We start from the raw sequence: 22,545 nt of genomic DNA on the forward strand, positions 1-22,545 counted from the left end.
CAATAACCTTATGCAGTCAATGTGACAGGCGAGTAGGCAGTGCATACAAAATTACATTTGTCGTATCATACTTTTAGACCTGGAGATGGGCATATTTCTTAGATGATGCAGAAAGTTCATTCAAATACAAACATCTTATCATACAAATTGTTCTGGTAGAATAAGGACCATTAAGTGCATTATTTGAGGCCTAGACTCGATGGGGGTCCAAACTAGAGAGCATATTTATGCGGACAACTGGTGTTCTATAAATATCGTTCTACAGAGTTAACGCTTTCTTGGTTATTCATATACAGTAAAAGCGACCAAAGTAAGATCTCAAAGGAAAATCTTTTTCTTGTCCAATTGGGGCATAATCAATACAAAGTGATTGGGAGAGACATTCAACCTAATATGAGTGATGGTCAGGGAGTGGAAATGTTCAAAAAGGCTCTTCTTTCCAGTGTCTTTTACAACGAGCCATCACTGGTAGGCTCCCATTGTTCTCTTCTTTCGTTGGCGCTGTTGAGCACCGGCGGTGGAGCTATGCATCCAGCTCTGATCCAGATTCCGCATTGCAGGGCATGGCCGTTCTTGCTCTCGGACCACAGTGCTTTTTGCCCTGTTCCCTAACTAATCTATCATAGGTACCTTAGACAGGGTACCCGCACTCTATTCTTTATCTGTGAAGTCCATCCCTACTAACCCTATTCTATCTGTGCGCTGTGTTTCTTCGTCAAGTCAATTAAAAAAACTCCATATGAAAAAGGTGGTGTGCTTTGGAAGGTCGAAGGAAGAGAGGGCGGAGTGGGGTCAGATCTGAAAAGGACCAAGGGGGCAGAAATTTCACGCAAGTGGGCCCATCAATCAGGCTCAATGGGCTGGGACTTTCGGCATGGGCGGATCAACAAGCTGGGGGCTTCTGGACAGCCCTTCTTTCTTTCATTTTCCATGTTGGAAATGGTGCCTCGTCCAGCATCTCTTTGCTCTGCGGCTCAACCTTGGTCGAGGTCATAGATGTCCCACGATCTGCAGCCAGGCTGTGCGTCACGTCCGGCCCCTCTCCTCCGATGACTGCATGATATCTTTGAATAAGTACAAAACAATTTTTTAGAGAACTGGTAGGGGAAGACGTTTACACAATTCAATTTCTCTCCCAACCCCAAGTAGCTGGGTAAACGTTTATCGGTTACTCAAAATGACGATAGGGTGGATACTTTTTAATCCCTACATTGGTGCATATTATTAACTTCATAAATCATTACTGTGGTGCAGGTCTGCAAGCATTCCTATGAATTTCCACCATAATTTTTCTCTTTGGTGTTCATTCCTTTTACATTCGTGATTGTAGCAAGAAATCTAATATGTATCAATGACATGGTCTGTCAAATTCAAACCGGCTCCTCCGGCAGAGACTAGTCGTTATAACCTAAATCCTGTTGAGCTATATTTTTCTTCAAGGTCTGCTAACTACGAAAAGTGTGATGTGCTATTATCATGGGCTTATAGGTACCCTTCCTAGCTATTGTTTACCATAAAGTACACAGGCTAAGCATTGTTCCATCCTGTCAATGTTCCTTACTTTTAGCTAAACATCTTGGTTTCGGTACTCATTCAGCAGGGTTTACTACAATATTCCTTTCACTTTGGTTCGAATCAATTTTTATATACATTATTCTAATTTCTGCATCATCCTTTACAATCTAGCTACTTCATTAGTTAATGAGGGACTTGCGATGTCCATACAACTTATATCTAGGGTGACCGGAATCTTAAAGTAAAAACAACTAGGGACATTTCACAAAATTGGGAGAAGGACTACGATCTTACTTCAAGCTACGAGTGCGTTCCTTAGCAGAGAGCAACAGAACGGTCAGTTAGAACTTACATAAATTGTGAATTTTAAACCTGACGGCTTGCTTGTCAATTTAACCTTTTCTGGAAACAACGGCTAACTTCTATCAGTTTTAGACGATTTTATCTTTAAAAACCGGGACATGAGCTCCATTTCTCAAAGTTTTCTGGGACAGCTGGTACAAGACTGGGACCATTCAGGCAAAACTGGGACGTTTCGGTCACTCTATTTATGTGCAATGGGCGTGTTAATATGAACGATGAAGGTTGTGTCACTAAGGCACTAAAACAAAAAGCCACTGGCATATAGCTCCCTTTTAAGGGCCAGATTAGGGGACATCAGTCATCTTACCTGTCCTTTCTTTCTCAGCCAATTAAGTTCCATCATTTTACAGAAAGGAAATGTAGTAATATGGCAAAATATGATATTTTGTTTCTGTCAATTTGTTTAAACACTGTCGTGTTTAAAACCAATTAGACGTGTACCGGTGAGGTACAGTGTCGTCATTTATTCAAAAGTGAGCTCTCAGAGGGAGAGAGCGGCGTGCGCAACAATAGGCTATTGAGCACACGTACAACATAAAGAGAGAGAGAGAGAGAGAGAGAGAGAGAACGTGTACAATAATAGGCTATTCAGTGCACACACAACATAGAACAGTACGGGTCGGTTTACATATAAAACATACAAGCCGAGGGAAAACATAAATGCATAGTTTACGTACACACAAATATCGAATAGGGCGCGACAGTACATGCATCAAGTACAGAAACTGAATACAAAACACAGAGTTATTTTGGACAAAAGGACTTTTTCATGCATGTTGCGTATTCTCAGTACTCTACTTAATTTATTCGGGGGTCAGGCTCCTTCTTTCCTTCTTTCCTAATAGTCGACAATTTTAGCTGGTGGCCTATTTTGAAAATACTTACTCCCTTTTAATTGGTCGGACACTAGCCCAGTCGTACTTATACTCTCGGTGGGGTCCCCCAACATCTAGCAACGATGATCCAAGCTGAGGTGAAGGAGGGATGTCAGTCGGACGTGTGACGGTGCAATTCTTATTTTTCTATGTGGATGGAAGAAGGAGGGGTAAATCTAAAACATGACACTATCTCTAACTTCTGGGTGGAGGAGGATTTGGATGAGCCCCAACCCTGTGTACTCTACATTTCTCTATTTGGTCATTACATAAATCAACTCACAGGTGCGCATTACTTTCGTCGCACACTTGGGATATCGGTTCGAGTCGGGCTCGCTGTACTGCAATAATTAAGCATGGGCGAATTTTGCGAATCTGGCGTTCGCGAATTTGCGTATTTGTGAACTCGCAATCCGCAAAATCCGCGAACTCTCGCGAATTTGCGGATTTTTTTGTTTTTATAGTGTTCGCAAGGGTTTCTGCCAGTTCGCGAGGTTTTTGTACCAGTTCGCAATTGCGAAATTACTTGTCGGCATGCAACGGTCGCGACTATGTTGTTTCTACGTCTGGTTCATCATCACAGGTTCACAGCACCCTCTGTTTCAACACTGCCACCCTCTGTTTCACCCATGCCACCCTCTGGTACATCAATGCCACCCTCTGGTTCATCATCATCACTGTAGATTATGGGGGGAAAAAGCAAGCACACCTGCCCTGCTTCAACTGACATGAATTAATTTGGGGTTGATTTATTAATGTGTCACTGTTTTAAAATTCCAGTCTGGCACCTGCTTCCTTATCTGTAATTTGCTTTCTGTTGCAGTGCAATTTTTTTTTCCAGGACCTTTGTGGCCTACTTGTAGCTATTCTATGATCGGCTGTGAGGGTCAGAGCAGGGTCATACAATTGTTGCAACTAGCAACTGAACTCTGGAGGGGCCCCAGTCAGGAAGCACTACAGGGAATGGTTACTAATGATGAATTTGAACTTTTGCAACTGCTGAGTGCTTTCAGTTTAGCAAAACTCGTTTTTCTGCAGAACAGCAAATGTAATGCCCCAAACAAACTTGCTTGTGAAAGTTGATTTCTAATCCAAAAGTGATCCAAAGAAAGTCAAAAGGCCTCAAATCCAAAAAAGGGCAGGCAGATGTCAACCTGAGGAGTTATTCTGATAAAAATCATCCGATTTCAGAAGGTCTATGCTGCTTGCTAGTGGATTTCTTGTGCAGAATTGCTAATTTTGTAATTTCGCGAGTGCGAGATTGTTGCTGCCCGCCGCACCTACATGTTCGCAATTGCGAACTTACGCCGCATGCCGCAAAATTGTATCACCAAGAAAAAAAAATCCGCTGCGTGCGAATTTGCGGATTTTCGGTAAATTCGCGAGCGTTCGCGGATCGCGAATTTACCGAAAATCCGCAAAATCCGCGAGCGGAACGGATTTTCCGCCCATGCTTAGCAATAATCCTTCAAGCTCCTGATGTAGGCTACCCTCCCATTCACTAGCTTCAGAGAGAGATTCGTTTCTAAGTATGGAATGTGCTATTTTTCTATTCGCCTTCCGAATGTAGGTACCATGTTCGGGCCTATTTATCTCATCCCATTAACCATTCGATCAACACTTCAGTCATACAAAAAAGCATTCTCTTATCGACCCAGACGTACACAACACATACGCATTCATACCATACAAATCAGGATACACACGCATTCATACCATACAATTTTTCACACTCCCAGAAATAGCCTTTTCATACAACGTACTATCTCACAGTACTATCCTATTTTTCGCATGGAACACGGTGCGTTTAGGCCTTCTCCATTCTTCAGCTGAAACTCCGATGTAACCTAAAGAAAAAGAAAAGAGGGGGAGGGGGCAGCATTCAAAGCACATCAGCGCGCATTATAACGAAAATATTTTTACTTACCATGTCCCTGACTTATCTCTCGGGATGCAGTCCTTGGCATCTCGGCATAGAAGCCCAGAACAACTGTTAGTGCGGCAAAGATATCCAATGATAGGATGCTCACTACATAGATCGTCCGAGTGCGGTATTACGGTCCGTGTGTAGTAAAGGGTCAGAAGCCAGAGGTACTCAGCATAAGGTGAGGGAGGGGTGAATCCATGTTTTCATTTGAAGAAAAAGATCTACAGTGGCCTGGGGCCGTTCCTATTCGTGGTGCATGGAAACTATAGGAGGTAGCGAATTTCGCTGGGTGCATTCGTGCTTTCAATGGTATGCATTTTTGCTACACGGTAAGACCACTTACAGGCTTGTCTAATGTTTGCATGGAGATCAGTTTTGCGGGCGGGTGGAGGACACGGCGCAGTTCTAGTTCGATAGAGCAGTAGCACAGTTGTGCCAGAAAATCACAGATTCGTAATTGCCAAGGCTGGCAGACCTATACATGGGGTCCATAAACACGGACTAGGCCATGCCTGAAATGTTTGTGCAAGGCATACCAATCTATAACACACAAAAGAAACTGTGCCTTTCTAAAAACCGGTAATATACATTTGTGCATGAGTGCTAAAATACAGTGCCTAGAAATGTTTTTCATACATAATCTGAACGGATTACCGCTGCGTTAGGAGGTTACGAGAGGTTAAAACAGAGCAGGACTTTCCTAAAAATGTTCATTCTAATCATATAACTTGTGCAAGGACATCAAACGCTAACATTTAAAACGAGCTTTCTTGCGATGTTTTTCGAGCCCTGGCTTTGGCCATGCGGGCAAATATGTTTTAGAGAAGATTTTTTTCTCCTTTTTACTTAATACGTTTATACCTTACTCCTGCCTAATGTTGCCTGGATGGCATTCCTTTGGTGAGGCTTAGGGGCATTTGAAAAACTCCACGGACCAGAATGCACTTGGGGTTCATAGCTAACAAATTTCGGGCTAATGTACTTCTTTGGGAATCTTACAACTGTAATGTAATCAAAAATTCCTAGTTTGAAAAAGGCGCGCTTTTGCTCCTCCGAGGGAGCTGCTAAGTAAAAGAGGTTCGATCTACTGTCCTCTTCATTGATATATCTAAATATCAGGATCTTTACCGATTGCTTACGTTGTAGGAGTGTAAAATACAACAGATATTGACTATTCTTTTGACATTGTTTCTGCGTACTGTATCTTTTTAACTTTTTATAATCAAGTTACTTCATTTTACTGGCCATTTAAATTCGAGTTCCTTCTTTGCGTATTTGTTCCTCAATGAGTCATACATTATGGGAGAAATACCATACTTTTTATTCAACAAACAATTCAAGCTAAAACAACCATTTTCCAATAACTTCAGAAAAGACAGGCATGATGGATATCGGTCAAACAAAAGATCTCAATTAATCCTAAATTCAGACAAGGAATCTGCATTAACTGTCCTTTACTATTTGCAAATAGTAACCTTTATTCAAAACCTACCAATTAATCAACTTTTATGATGCTAATTCCAAATTTCTTGTGAAGGGCTATTCCTAGCGTTTCCATTTTAGCGGGGTTAAAAGATCCCATCAGTGGCCTACTGATTTACTCGATTTTTCCTAGTGAGTTTTATGTCATAGTTTGCTAAAAGCTACAGCGGCTAATCCATATTTCCCATACATGTCCTTTTTATTAGGGGTGCCCTCCGGTGGAGTCGGATGACTGACCTCTAATAAACGGTCCGGGCGGAACCAATTACCAATCAGTGGGGAGAAGATAGGCATGACGTATAATCGGACAAGTGAAGATCTCAAACAATGGTGTACAAAGGTCCGCACTACCTATCCTTCACTATCTGCAAAGAGAGAGAGAATATTTCTATTCTTCGTTGTTTGCAAACAGAGAATATCTCAAAGAGAACCAATATATCGAGTAGCAAATGAGGCTAAACGAACCAATCAATGCGTAATACTAGTATTTTCCGATCCAAACAATTCCAATACAATCAAACAATCAATCAATTGTCGTTCTTCACTACCTTACCCGGACTACGTGGACATTTCTTCGCCTTCCCCTTCCAGTGCCCGATCGTCCTCTTACTCCAATTTTACTGCAGCACTCCTGTGGGATCCCAGTAAGGATCGCAGGTCACTCGAGAGAGGTCCGTTCGGAACCGGTGAAGCTCGGATGATCGGCTGCCAGACGAGGGTCTTTTGGGCAGGTTCCCTTTTTCCGATCGTTGCAGTTGTTCACTCCGTCGTTAGGATCTCTCTACCGGACCCACTTGTCGCTGTTGGGCCCCGCGTTGGGACGCCAATTGTAGAAAAGCAGATTTTTTCTAGTTATCATCAATCACTGCTTGGCGTTAATCGCCTCTAATCCACTCGATTATTAGTTAATCAAATAAAGAGGCAGGCGCTGGAAGCTGAAAAGCAAAGAACAGATTTATTTACTCCAGAGGATAGCACGCCGCTTCGGACACACAGAATGTCTTCAGGAGATGCTCTGACAATTTCTCTGCTGCCCTTCTTTTTATACATTTTACAGTGACTTTATTGGTGGTCAAACATCCTTGGAATTCCTGCTTTCAGCCGGTTCCGACACAGACCCACCAGCTGTCATTTCCCCTCCCAAATCTAACAGATGATTGCCACCTTGCAGCTGGACATTCCAACAGGACATAAAAGTTTGTGGGATCGCTCAGATCTAAAGGTTGTGCAAGTTATAGGATCAAGCATTTCTGTTCGTGCAACAAGTCTTGCTGTGTGGGGGCAATAAAGTACGTCCACAAGGCTTGATTTACAGCCTGGGACCGGATCAAGTGGCCAGGTGCAGTTGGGGGTTATCAGAAGGCCCGGCTCATGTGCAGGGGATGAAAGGACAAAAGTGTTTTAGGGTGGGAAGTGGCTCAGGGGCTTTGTCAGGCTGACAAGGTTTTACGACCTTAGTGCATTTGGTCATGCTGAATCAGGGCACCGGGGATGGTTGCAGGGTCAGGGTGAATCATAGGTGACTTGCAAAGTGCGAGATGGCCGCGGCACCTAAAATGGATGCCGTTTACATGCGGACAGTGGCTTCTTGTTAGGCAAGATGGCGCCGGTGATGTTCATGTTTATCGATTATTTTTCAACATTGACACCTGTCTTGTTTCATGGTGACATACTGTAGTTGATCCACTTAAGTCTGTCACGTGGTGACAACACACATCTGGCAATTGAAGGTGCATTTATTTGCATGTACGAAACAGACTTGGTCATACTGGGCCAGTTCATCTGACAACAACCCTAAAGGATTTATATGGCCAGTGGATAAACATACAGAGTCCTTGTGGGGAACATGTCAAGAGACATGTAGATGAATTGCAAAATATCAGTCAGGAGGATGATATTTGCAGTGTCACTGGATAGGAATTGCCATATTGGTAGTCCACAAATGTCCAAGGTGAACATTGCATAGTAAGTGATAGATGATGTTACCAGATAAGCACAGCGCAAAGAAGAAACTGGACATTTGACACAGATGAATGCTACTGAAGTGTTCTCCTTTGGAAAGATGCATTGTCCACATCTTCCTCCTCTGATGTGTGCAGTGTCTCCAGTGAGGGAGTTGTGGTACATGAGGCAGGCGAGGGAGAGACAGACACATCAGAGGAAGAAGATATGGATGCCGTCGCTGCAACAGTATTCATCTGTGCCAACACATGAGGTATCCCTGCAGCGAGGAGGATCTGCTGGTTGTGCAACACAGCAACAACATTGCAGTGGTAGGCAGCCAGAGCAGCCATGTGGGAGTCCTGCTTCTGCTCCATGGTCTCCAAGATTTTTCACATGGTCCTCATTTCATTGTCGAACCCGCTGGTGCCACTTTGGCAGGTCAGTTGTTGGTGCCTCTGCCTCATGACACCAGTGATGTCCGCCAGGGACTGCTGGAGGCAACGAGTGGCAAGAAGGTGCCTTTAATGGCAACCGAGGTGTCCCTAATAGGACTGACGCACCCACGGACCCCCTCTACTGTGGCTGCCAGGGTCTTCAACCCTACCCACACCTGATCTGCCATCTCCCTCTCTGGACTCCTACTGCAAGCTGTTGGAAGGTGACCTGTGGGTCCTCAGAGTCCAGGGGTGTGGCTGTGGTTGAGGTGGTTATTTGGCGGAGCATGTTGGGATACCACAATGCTGCTGTGCATCCCTGGGTCTGTAGATGGCATTCCTATGGAGTCCAGGAGCTCTTGGAGGGTGTTGTGGTCAATGGTTGGAAGGTTTTCTTCATTATCCCCATCATTAGTTATGTCTGGGACAGTGTGCTGCCCAGAAGGTAAGGTTTCATCTTTTGCTGTTGCAGTATGTTACATGTTGACATGCTGTTCAGCATTTGAAATTCAAAGTGCATGGCACTTTCCATTCTCTTGTGTTTCGTGGTACACCTGTTACACAATGCTGTACATAGCAGTCTACATGATCCATGTATATTACATATTAGGAGTTCAGGATTTTGACATTAGTCCTGTGTGCCAACACTAAGGAGAATATTTACAAGCACCTATCTTCACAGGAATGTCACTTTTTCTGAGGTTCCTGTCAGTGGTGGCTGGTGAAATTTGAAAGTGGTAGGACATAAGACTAATGAATGAAGTATAGTACGATCGAGCGAAGTGAGCTTGTCTGACATTTTGAGAGGAGGGTTCATGGGAGGTGTCTTCCTGAGAAAGTTGTGTATTTTGGTGCAAATTTCAGCACTAAGTCTGTGCTCAATAGGAAAAAATACAAATATATTGCTGGCTTAATCATGTCCCCCTCCCTCAAAATAAGATGTGGGTTCCAGCAAGAGCTGTAGAGTTTGGAACTGGGGAGCCATGAACCAGGTTCAATTCTTGGGCTTGGCTTACTATCCTGTGATTAGGGCAAATCACTTACTCTCCCCATAGCTAATAAAAAGTTAATGTGACCATGTGCAATGTAATTGGTGCTCATGGAAAGTACTTCAATACCTTGGGGTCGAGTCTGCACTTTATAAAAACTGCACAAAGAGCTTGAAAACAAAGCCTTTACACAATGAAAGACAACTACAAACCCATTCAGTGGCTGATTTGTTCAAACTGAAACCAGAAATGCTGGATAAATAACAGCTTCACCACTTAAATTATGCGATCTTGGACAAATATTGTATTTCACTAAAACTCAATTTTATTCATTATCTCAAATTAAAGCACTTTGAAATATGGGACTTTAGAATACCAATTTACGATTTTGTTTGATTTATTTGGACTAAAATGCTCCTCTATAAAAATGTGGGAAACATATAGAGTTTACTTTGCACTGGGCTTATAGTGACACGTGTGAATGCTGTTTTATTTCTACAATTGAAGTGCTCAAGGCGGAGGGCATTTAATTGGAGCAGGGGTCACGTTGGGAGGCAGCATTCTAAATTCTGCTAGACTGTGAAGCAACCAAAACGACGTTTCTTAAAAATGTTCATTTATCCAGCACATACGTTTTGTGTTTAGAAAGTGGCCTAATTTATTTCAACTAGGTAATGTACTTTTTAGAAACAGAAAGTAAAATTCCAGGATATATGACTTTTAGAAGCATCGTTTATTTCTTCTCAGCCAGGCACAATGTACAGTGTTTTTGCTTACAAAGCCTCAGCAAGTGCCTAATTTAGTTCCTGCTGCTTTCTTTACATAAATAGCGGGAACATGAGAAGCAAGCAACAGGAGAAGGACAATGAAAAAAAAAGTACGGACAAGTAAGGGAGGGATAGAATAAAGATAGAGTAAAGGAGAGGCGACTACTTACTCAAACAGTTTTGTTGTCCAATTGGTGTCACAGATGAAGTTACTGCACACCAACAGCCTGAGGCATTTCTGCTTCAGACGCAGGAAGCTCAAGATATCCTCAAGTTGGCTGACTTCCAAAGGCTGCAACTCCTCCCCTTCCCAACTCGTCAGCCTGTGATGACCCGGCAAAGGGAGGGGTGGTGAGAGGCAGCTGTAGATGATTCACAAGCAGCCCCGAGAGTACAGGGCTGATACTGTACATGCCCGGGGCTGCTTTAAAATGTGATGCTGCCTCGTATCATAACTGGGAGGTCCCTGAGTACCCTAAGTATGTTAGACCTGGGCTGGAAGTATGTCAGCCCAAAGGCTGCTTACATTTCAATGCTGCAACGGCCATAATATAACTGGCACATGCGCTCTAGTGCATTTGCCTATGAAAAACTGTCCTGTCTGCCTGATGTCCGTTTTGGTGAGCGGAGTAGGCAGGCTAAGTAAGACACTGGGTGAGTGCCATTAATATAATGCAAAATAGATGGTAATTGCCTTTTGCAATTACTGTAATTTAAACTGCAATTAGAAGGGTGGAGCCCCTCTGCAAAAACTGCTGCTGGTTCCTGTGGCGATGGGGGTATTTAGCTTATTTTCAATGCGGCACTAAGGGCCAGATGTATCAAGAATTGCTTTTATGCGATTCTATAATAGTGAATTTTACTGACTTGCTATTACAAAATTTGCAAAATGCAATGGATGTAGGTTTAGTAGAAAAAATTGCGATTCCTACATATTCCTTCTTTGAGAGTAGCAAATTGTGAGTCGCAAATAAGGAATAGCTTCCCATTAATTTCTATGGACCTAGAGACCCAGAGGAATGAATGGGAATTGCATGCGCAATTTGCGAGTACCCAATAGGTACTCGCAAATTGCGCATGCAATTATAAGGAAGCAAGGATACCAAAAGGGCACCATGTTGCACCCCTGAAATTTGCATGTGTGCATATGTGGCGCATACACATGCCCTAAGGGCAGGTATGTACATCACATGGCACCTAGAAAAATGCAAAAATTTGCATTTTTCTAGGAATTTGCATATTACCACCAACTTTGAGTTGGTGGTAATTTGCGATTCATTAAAGCCAGGTCGCAATTTTTTATTGCTTCCTGCATTGCATTCAATGAATCATAAATGGTGATTTCTTAATGCATTCTGAAATTACAGAATCGCAAATTTAGCGATTCCTTAGTTTGCAAAGGGCTTTTGGGATGATACATTCCAAAAGGCTTTTTCCTATTCACAAACGACCTGATTCTGCGAATCGGACCATTTGCGTACGAGAAAACCCTTGATACATCTGGCCCTAAGCGACTTAAGGTGGCTTAACATTGCCTTGTAAATAAGGCCCCCTTTCATGCTATACTTAGTGTAAAAGAGGTAGACAATGAATGTTGCGGTGGACGTTCCGCTGCAACACCATTTATTTCGGCACTGCCCCCTATTCACAAGGGTGGTGTAAATAGGAATCCGCACCTAAATTAAAACCAGGAAAAACTTGGTCTTAAGATAGAAAAACAAGGAGAGATGCTTTATTTATCATTGTTTTTGCTGTTTTTATGTGTGTTGAATTGTGCAGCACACATAGAAACAGAAAAGCACCATGAATGATTGTTTATGTGCAGGGATGGACACCTTCCTGCCCATAAACATTAATTCCCTCTATGCAGACATCCTTGCACTAAGGTGCAAGGGTGCCTGCCTTGGCGCTAGGCAGCAGAATTTGGCACCATCGCTAGGAAAAAAGCAGGGGAGTGTTGTATCTTTGAAAATACGGCACATCCCTGCCTTTTCAGGATGGCAAAGCATGGCATTAACAATATTCGCTGAAAACCACGTTCCACCCCTTTGTAGTAAATATGCCCCTGAGTGGTTACGGCCTATGCTAGTCATCAAATGGGAATCACAGACATCCTTTATATTTCATCATGTGCGGAGAAGGTGTGCTGCAGGGTGTGAAATATCTTATGTATTTCTTCCACACACATGCATATGTGTGCATTGATCCATCTGTGCATTGAAAAAAAAGGTCCAGACAACCAACTTACTGCCACACAGTTATGTGACCATGATGATGAGTGGCTTATCCTGTACCTACTACACTTGCATCATTTCTGGTTATCCAAACAGACTGATTTTGTTACCAGGTGATATGAGTCATGCAGCACCCAAGATGATGTTTTTTTTGGTGATTGTGAGATTTTACAATGGGGGGTCCTTTAGAGAAGATCTTGACTAGACATGGTGCGCCAAGCGCTTTATCTATGCAATCCAGCATATTTCCACATACACAGGACAACCCCATACTAAGAATGTGCATGCCCCCCTCTTGTGTTTTTTCTTGCAGTGGCAATGATGACAATAGGAAAGCTGCAAGACAGACAACTTTAAGGCAGGGTTAAAGGATAGCTCCATTAGTGCACAGAAGGCCTTTTTATAGCAACACAGGAGTGTGCACATGAATGAGACATACTCCTGTGTATTGGGACCTTCTATACATTAGTGAAAGGATGTAAGTTGACACAAACAATCTGTATGCATTTGCAACCAGCCACGTTTGACATTACCTAGGCCCATGTTCCACGGATGTACATAGGTGTCATTCATCGCAATACCCAAGGCCATAAATACAATGTCACATTGCCAACAGAAAATCACTTTGAGCAACATTCTGGTGGTTAAATGCATCTCTCCTTATTTGCAATGCATTGTGTAGCCAGTTATCGTTGATTAATGCTACCTTGTGAATGAGACCCCCTTCCCACCCTTCTCTTACCATGAAAGTGACATGCAATGTGTGTTTGTATGGGCATTCCATCACAACGGGCATGTACATTTTTGACTATCACATATCAACAAGGCTGGGGCAAAACCAACAACTAAGGAGAGGTAAGCACTAGGGCCTTATTTGCAAGCCCCTTGCGCCACCAGTATGTTACTTTTTCTAATATTGAAAGAGACTCAGCACAAGGGGCATGTAAATTATGACACTGTTCTCAGGAGAGCAAAATGTGGAAAACACAATTATAAATTTCTCCTAAAAATTTTCTCTTTGTATCTGTTGCATTCTGCTGCACACATAGAAACAGTAAATCACCTGTAAGGATTGTTTATGTGTAGGAAGGTGTCCCTTCCTGCATATCAACATTTGGAACTGCTATGCAGATGACTTAGCAACAATGCACCAGGGTGGCTGCACTTGCACAAGTCAATTTTAAAGACAACAGGACTGAGGTATATGCATGGGTGTGTTGTATTTTTGGTGCCTACAGCACTGTTCTGTTGGAGCCCCATGTTAAAAAAATTTGGGTAACACCGCGCTCCACTAGATCATGGTATACATGCCCCATGGTTAGTATAGTAAATTGCCATATCTTGACAACAATGCACATTACTGCTATTACAATGTGGGTTAATCTAGGATGACTGTGTGAGCTTATAACATTGCCTGATGCAGACATTTAGATAGGTGATCCATGACTGTTCACTTATCATTATTTATACACATGAAGGGCTTAGTTACAAGGCTCTTGCGCCACAGGTATGTTAGTTTCAATAAGGGAAAAAGTGACATACCAGCCACGCAAAGGGCTTATGAATAAATCCCAGAGTACCTTTGTGGCTACCGTGTGACCTGCCCACAGTGTGGGATAGTGCTGAAGCATAGGAGCCTGGACTAGACAAAATGACATATTTCGCCCTTGTTGTTACTTACCTTGTTGTTGATGTAGTTGGTCATAGTCAGCACTGTTCAGTCACTCTATTCCAACCAAGGACTCCTCATAGATGACTGCGAACACATGTCCCTCCAAGGCATCCAGCTACTCCTGGGGCACTGGACTCCACCTCAGGTCTGCAGTGCTGCCTGTCGATTGCTGTCCATGTCTGCTTAGTCTTGCATTTGAGATCGTGCCAGTGCTTTCTGCAGTCCATCACTGTCCTCTTGACTTCAGGCAAAGAGTTCACCTTGTTGTCTATGGACTGCCATATAGCATTTTTGGTCCCCAATGACACCTTGGAGCTGACAAAGAGCTGGTGTTGATGCTCCATCACCCCGCAATCAGGATCTCATTCTCCTCCTAAATGAATCTGAATTTTTTCTTCCCCATTGGCTTTGGCTGGTCATCCTGGCTCTTGGGGAGGGTGGGGGGTTTGTTGTCTTGTGCTGAACGTGGTCCTGGCTGCTCCATTTTGCGTTCAGGAAACGTGCTGGGCATTTCTGCTTTGCTACCTGCTGTGCCTGTTTTGCCACTGACTTTGCCCTAAGGGATTCTGTGTCCCTGAAAACCTACCGGACACCACCAGGAGGAGGAGTTGGGCAGCACGCCTGCGCCTCAGGCGCTGAAAAGCGATGGTTGCCTCATGCGGCGTGGGATGTGTATCTGCTTTGCTGCCTGCTGAGCCTGTTGTGCTGCTGCCTTTGCCCTAAGGGACTCGGTGTCCCAGACACCTACCGGACACCGCAAGGAGGAGGAGTTCGGCAGCACGCCCTCACCGCACGCGCTAAAAAGTGCTGTTTGCCTCCCGCAGAGTGGGACGTGCCTGGTCAAAGCCCGGGCAAAGTGCGGGACCATCTGTGCCTGTCAGAGGCCGGAGGAGGCTGGGCTGGACCACCTTTCTTGGCTCTGGGACTCATTGTTAGGAGCCTGTGGTGATCCCATGGACAACCAGCACTGGAACCTCAAAAAAAAGTATAAACAGAGGAGCCTCGCGGATAGATCCCAGCTATATACATGCGAAGGTAGGAGGCATCACTGTTTCGAAATTGATTAGAAGTCAGAGGGATTCCTGCTCGGCTAGGGGCTGCACCTAAGTCCCCTTGACACTGCAGCTGTCCATCCTGTTTGAATCAATATTTACCCCTGTGTGGTAGTTATGGGGAAACGTAAAGGCCCAACGTTAGCACCCCCAGGTCCCCTAACCACAACGATGGATGCATTTTTATCATGGGCTGTGGGGATTATAGATAAGGAAATTGAGCTGTTGTCCCGCCTACTCTCTCATTCACCTGTATCTTGACCACTAGGCGCAGTGAGGGTTACTGTATTGCATCCATCCCAGGAGACCTAGCTTGACATTGGACTCTCATCAAGTCAAGTAGGATCCTCATCTTTGGTGATTGAGGGAGATCACGCCCCAGATCTAGCCATAGCCAGCACATCGGACTTGAGCCTACATGCCCAATTACATCGATCAAGGCCCCGGGGTTAAGGTCAAGCCAGGGGGATCACAAGCAGGGGCAGGTATTGGAGTAAAAAGGAAAGGTCTGGCGACAGGGGCTAAAGCCAAATGCCCAAGGGCAGAGGGGTCAGGACAGTGTGTTAATAATCCGCAACCACTATCTGAGGAGGACATGGATGCCATTATGGACAGCTGGATGGGCGCCTTGATGATTATTATCAAATGTAAACTAGAGCCCATCATGCAACTTCTAGTTTCATTGGAGCAGGAGCTCAAGAGGATTTTCTAAAATAGTCCTGTTGGGAAGATGGTTTCTCCTGGGGGGCTGCAATTTGCCGCTGTCCATTAGGCAACACAAACGGTGAGCACAGCTCAAGTGGGTATAGGCCACCATTAACAACTGTGCAAAGTAATGCCAAACTCCTCAGACAGCCTTTGGTGGACTTAAACCCCTGGGTGGTGGTCGCTATGGGTGGAGCCGGGGCACCGAAGTTACAGTGTCCCACAGCTTGTTCCGGTTCAGCCAAAACCCTCATAGGAGAGCTTGGAAAAGGTAGGGTTTTCTCCCAGAACCCCAGGCATTAGACCCCATGGGGGTGAAACCTAGGCAGAGGCTACCTACGGTACATCTTCCACCAGAATCCTCTCCATATGTAGTAGTACTTGGGAACGTTCCGGCGCTACCTCTGGGCACAGTTGAAGAATTTGAGTATCTCAAGAACAAGGTAGTGCATTAGTTGGATTGTAACACGTCGTTTGGCCTAAGGTTGGAAAAATATGTCATTATGATACAAAGAGTGTCCTGGGTTGGGAGGAGTACAAAAGCCCTGGAAGGAGACTGTATATTTGTCAACTTTAATATACCCTACCTAGTTGAGATAATTTTACATTCAGTGTCACAGAATAACAAGGGTGGACTTGTATCATCTATCATGGCCTTCCCCCTTTGGTATTTTTATAGATTCTTAACCCATGCTTTGATGCCCAAAAGGGTGGGCTACTGGAGGCTCCCAGTTTATCCCGATCATCCTGAATGGAATTGTCAGATGGCAGCTCAAGACATACCCCTTTACAACTCTTTTACTCCTTTGGAATCATTGGATGCTTGTGATTGACTCACTGATACTGTTAAAGACTCCATAGAGACGGCATCAACTCACTGTAGGAAACCAGGGTCTTCCTCTATATGTCCTGGGGATGGTAAAGCTTACACATTTATTTCATGGAATGTTGCTGGAATAGCTAACAAGTTTCAAGACCCTGGATGGATTAGTTATTTAAATCGTTTTAATGTGATCTGTCTCCAGGAGACGTTGTCTATCACTAACAGTTTTTTTCTTGACGGGTTTAAGACCTTTTTTGTACCAGCCATTCCTTCACTGGTGGGAAGTCCTAAGGGTGGGCTGCTAATTTATGTCTCATTGGACATACAGTGCTACTTGAAGGAATTACCAACTGATAATGATTGTCTGCAGGCTTTATCTTTCTCCAAGGGGGAGTTAAACTTGATGTTATTCAATTTTTATAATGCCAATTTTGTATCTCCAAATATTTGTAACATCGCTAGGATGGGTTCTTTTTTAGGGAGAATGTTTACTAAGGCTTCCCAGAATGGCTATCTTATGATCGCAGGAGATTTCAACATTCATCTATGTGGGGATCGAAACGCAGGCACTATACCAGCATAGGATGCCCTCAGATGGTGGATTTGCATGTTGAACATACCCCAAAGGGAGATAGTTTAAATGCCCTAGTCAATGAGCTTGATCTAATCATGTGTATGAGTAGGGTGGCACATGGCGGGAAGCATATTAATCTGACATTTATTGGGAGGGGGAGCTCAACGTTCATAGATTTCATTTGTGTCTCTAGCACATTCTTCCATTTACTTTTGGAACTTGGGCGCCTATTAGGATGGCGGACGGACCTGCGTCCATCCGCCACCCCCGAGGTGGAGGGACCATCCGCAGGGGCAGCGGCGGTCCCTCCATTGGAATTAGGATGTGACCGCCACCCTGGCGGTCACATCCTGTATATTTAACATTGCGGCGGGTGCTGCTTTAAGCAGTACCCGCCGCAAGGTTAAATATGCATGCTTTGCTTTTGCATGCACAAAACGGCAGGCACCGCGCGGTGCCTGCTGCTTTGTACATGCAAATGCAAGGGGGTACCATAGGTACCCCCCATGTGAACCCGACACCCTGGGGGCTCGCAAGGGCCCCCCAGAAGCTATTGTCCACATGCTTTTCCACGGCGGTAAATCCGCCGCGGAAAAGAGATGTTTTCAAAACCATCGTAATTTGGCTGGGGGTGTCTTGCAGACACCGCCACCAAATTGCGGCCAACACCCGCGGATCAGCGGCGGATGGACCTGCCGTCCGCCGCTGATCCCACCGCCATCATAATATGGCGGTGGGTGTTTTGAAGGTCCGCAGCGGTGATTCCGCATCCTCCGGGCCGGCGGTGGCTTCCACCGGCCTGGAGGATGCAGAATCACCGCAATCATAATCGACCCCTTTGTGTCGAAGAGAGTACCTATAGTCCTCACAATCCACTGTGCTTCTCGATCACCTGGCCAAGACCTGGGAAAACCTGTATGCAAGCATCTAGGGGAACATTAAGGACAGCAGACCCAGGCACAAGGCTAAGGTTGGCGCAGATAACCCAGACATCTTTTACGAGTCCCTTTTGGCCAAGTGTAAGAGGGAGATCGCTAGCTGCACAATCTGGCCTGGGGAGGAAGGGGCTGTTCTGGAAGGATTCTTGGCCATCTCACTTACAATTGGTCACTTGCTTAAGGCACCGCCCATGTCCTCAAAGGGTCAAATTGTGAGATGGTTTGATCACAAATGCTCCTGTGCAGCCAATAATCTGAGGGGCACTAGGCACTAAACCAAGGGATTCTGTCCTGGTAAAAGAGTGTAGAGGGATATATAAAGCCGAACTAGCAAGGTGCAAGGCTGAGCTAAGCAAGGAGGCATGGAGTAAGATCATTGAGGCATGTACCGTGAAAAATGGTAATCAGTTCTGGTGTATTGTCAGCTGTCCTTTTCTGTCAGGTGGAAACTCACAGGCCCTTGACGCACATATTACAAAAGAGGAATGGGTTGGCTACTTCCAGGATATGTTCAGCAGTCCATCAGATCCAAGTCTAGCTGGTGGCGGAGGGGAGTCATCCCTTGTCTTCACAGCAGATGAAGTTAGTAACGGTATAGCAGGGTTGTCCAGAAACAAGGCGCCAGGACCTGATGGTATCCCTCCGGACCTCTACTTATATAATCCCCAGTTGTGGGTACCAATCCCTAGTACCGTTTTAAACGCTGCACTTAGTCCTTATCTACCATCGTTCTGGTTTTTAAAAAAGGGAATAAGGATAGTACCCTCTGTTACAGACCCATATCCCTATTGGACTCGTCAGTTAAAGTGATGGGACGTATTCTGTTGGACAGGCTGTCCACATGGGCAGACGACTTTGCCATCTTAACTGACATGAAATCTGGTTTATGTCCAGGGAGGTCTACAGTCGATCAATGTTTGAATTTATACTTGATCATTAACAAATATACCATTGCTCAATCTGGTAGTATATAACTGGCTTTCATGGACTTGTCTTCCGCTTTCGACCGTGTAAGCAGAAACAAGTTATGAGAGGCTCTATTGGGTATTATCATGGACAAAGACATCGCCCTCTTCCTCCTTGACCTTCACAGGGATACCAAAGCAGATGTATGGTACACAAATGACAGTAAGGTCACCCGTCAATTCCCAATTCAGAGATGGGTGCAACAGGGCTGTATCTTGGCCCCTTTCTTATTTCATTTATATATCAACGATTTGGAGTGGGTACTAGTTGACACTCAGGTAGACTTCCCTCAGGTGGGACGGCATGGCCTGCTGGTAATATTGTATGCAGATGATGCGGTCCTAATGGCCCGGACACCAAGTGGCCTGCAAACCCTACTCAACTCCTTTGAGAAGTTTATGGAGGACCAGGACCTTTTAGTTAACAACTCTAAGTCATATGTGATGCAGGTGGGGCCAAGCTCAAGGAAGTCATTAAACTTTGAGGTAGGATCCACATTGGTCCCTAAGACCAGTGCCTGCTCTTACTTAGGGGTCATGCTGGATGACAAATTAAACTGGGGCCCTCTGAGAACCAAAAAGAAAGGGGAATTCCTAAGGGCTAATGCTGCTATTTTTAACTTCACATTGCGGCTGGGTAGAAAACTTGGAGATTTAGAGAACTAAGGGCCAGATGTAGGAAGCCTAATACCGGTTGGTAACGGCCGAAATTACCTAATTTCGCCCGTTACCGACCGGTATTAGGCATTTGAGATGTAGGGGCCTAATTTAAGGATTCTGTAATTTACCGAATCAGTAATTTAAGGAATCAGTAAATTACCGAATTCTTAAATACCGATTCGGTAAATTACCAAATACTTAATGTGGGAAGCACTCAAGTGAGTGCTTTTCACTTGTAAGGATTCGTTATTTACCACCAACTACAAGTTCGTGGTAAATAACGAAAACCATTAAAAAAGCAATTTTGTGCTTTTTTAACAGTGCCATGTGGCAGACATACATGCCCTTAGGGCATGTATGTGTGCCACATGTGCACCCATGCACTATTCAGGGGTGCAACAGGGTGTCAATGTGCCACCCTGCCACCCTTGAATGTGTTCCCCATTTTACCGAATCGGTATTTACCGATTCAGTAATTCCCATTCATTCCTATGGGCCTGGAGGCACATAGGGATGAATGGGAAATACCGAATCGGTAAATACTGATTTGGTATTTACCGAATCTTACTGATACAGTAAAAAATACCGAATAGATACCTACATCCCATTTACCGATTCTAAAATACAGAATCGGTAAAATTAGGAATTTTAGAATCGGTAAATCTGGCTTACCTTCATCTGGCCCTAAGTGTTTAGTAAAGGTAACTTATGGCAGTGAAATGTGGGGTTATACATTGCATGAGGAGTTACGAAGAGTCGAAAATAGGTTCCTGGATGACTCCATTGTGTACCTCAAGGAACCTCCCCTTTTTCTGTACACGAAGAACTGGGTATGTCTTATCTGTCAGACCTGTTGTTATTCCACCCATTACCCTATGGGCTTAAAGTTTGGTTGAACAAGGGGAACGCCTTACACAAAGACCTCCTAAGGGATTGTATGGTCGTTGACCATGCCCACCATATCCCTTGGTTCAATTATATTTGGGAAGAGTTCAGGACTCTTGGCAGGTTGGATCAACAGGAAGGACTTACTTTGGGCTAAAGAGTCTTTTTGCAGACTCTGTGTGGTGAACAAGGAGGAGTGTGAGTTAATGAAGCCCAGCTTATGTAAATACACCATCCCGACAACTATACTGACCATAGAACCGTATCTTCTTAGGCTGTCCAATACATACAATCGTTTTCTATTGACCTATTTTATCTCCTCCCGGCCCATCCTCGAGGGAGCAGCAAATGTGAGACTCTGCCGCTATGCTGTTGTGACAGCAAGTCCCCTCAGGACGTCATTGATTTTTTAATGTTTTGCAGCTATTATGAGGTGCTGATGAAGACCTATTTAACCCCAATTTTAAAATCAGCTAATTTTAATCAAGTGCATCCTGCATTTACTTTTCTAGCTATGCTGTCATTGTCCACATTTTGGTATGTTCTTAGTTTTAAAAGCCGCAGTTAGGCTTAGATCCAGCTGTGATTAGTACTATGTGTAGAGTAGGATTGATGGATGAATTTTATATCTTTATATTTTATATATTTTATATCGACGAAATTGTGTTTTATTTTTTTGTATGAAATATGGCCTTCTTTGATACCAATTAGATGGGAGCTTATAGCTTTGTTGTATTTATGACTTTTATGGTTTTTATCACAAATGCTGAATAAAGTTTTATTGATTGATTGATTGACCTGTACACAGTGTGGGATAGTGCGGAAGCATAGGAGCCTGGACTAGACAAAATTGCATATTTCCCCCTTGTTGTTACTTATCTTGTTGTTGATGTAGTTGGTCATAGTCAGCACTGTTCAGTCACTCTTTTCCAACCAAGGACTCCTCACAGATGACTGCGAACACCTGTCCCTCCAAGGCATCCAGCTCCTCCCGGGGCACTGGACTCCACCTCAAGTCTGCAGTGCTGCCTGTCGATTGCTGGCCAGTCTCTGCTTAGTCTTGCATTTGGCATCATGCCAGTGCTTTTTGCAGTCCGTCACTGTCCTCTTGACTTCATGCAAAGAGTTCACCTTGTGAACTATGGACTGCCATACAGCATTTTTGGTCCCCAATGACACCTTGGAGCTGACGAAGAGCTGGTGTTGATGCACCATCACCCCGCAATCAGGATCTCATTCTCCTCCTGAATGAATCTGAATTTTCTCTTCCACATTGACTTTGGCTGGTCATCCTGGTTCTTGTGCATGGTGGGAGGTTTGTTTTCTTGTTCTGAACTTGGTGCTGGCTGCTCCATGTTGCATTCAGGTATTGTTTTCTCCTAGGGGCATAGTTGTCTGTTTTTCTGCCACTAAACGCTGTAAAGTGATGTTGGGCTGACTAGCACAAACTTTCTTACCACTAATTGACCGTCCGTCACTTTTTTCATTATAATGTGTATTTTCTTTATGCCTTGACGCTAGCATTCGCGTCATTTTTCCTGGCCGATAGCTGATCCTAATGCCATCTAGTGATGTATTGTAAGTGTGAAAACTGCTTAGAGACTATCCTTGTAAATATGCCCCTACGTTTGTTTTGGTGACAAGATGACAGCAATTGTGACAGTGAATTCCATGTGTCTTGGAAAAATTCACTTAAAAAATAACAAATTCATTCGGTTTATCATTTTATTTTTGTTGTTGA

The sequence above is a fragment of the Lissotriton vulgaris genome, chromosome 4_1 (assembly GCF_964263255.1).
Source record: "Lissotriton vulgaris chromosome 4_1, aLisVul1.2, whole genome shotgun sequence".
NCBI lineage: Eukaryota > Metazoa > Chordata > Amphibia > Caudata > Salamandridae > Lissotriton > Lissotriton vulgaris.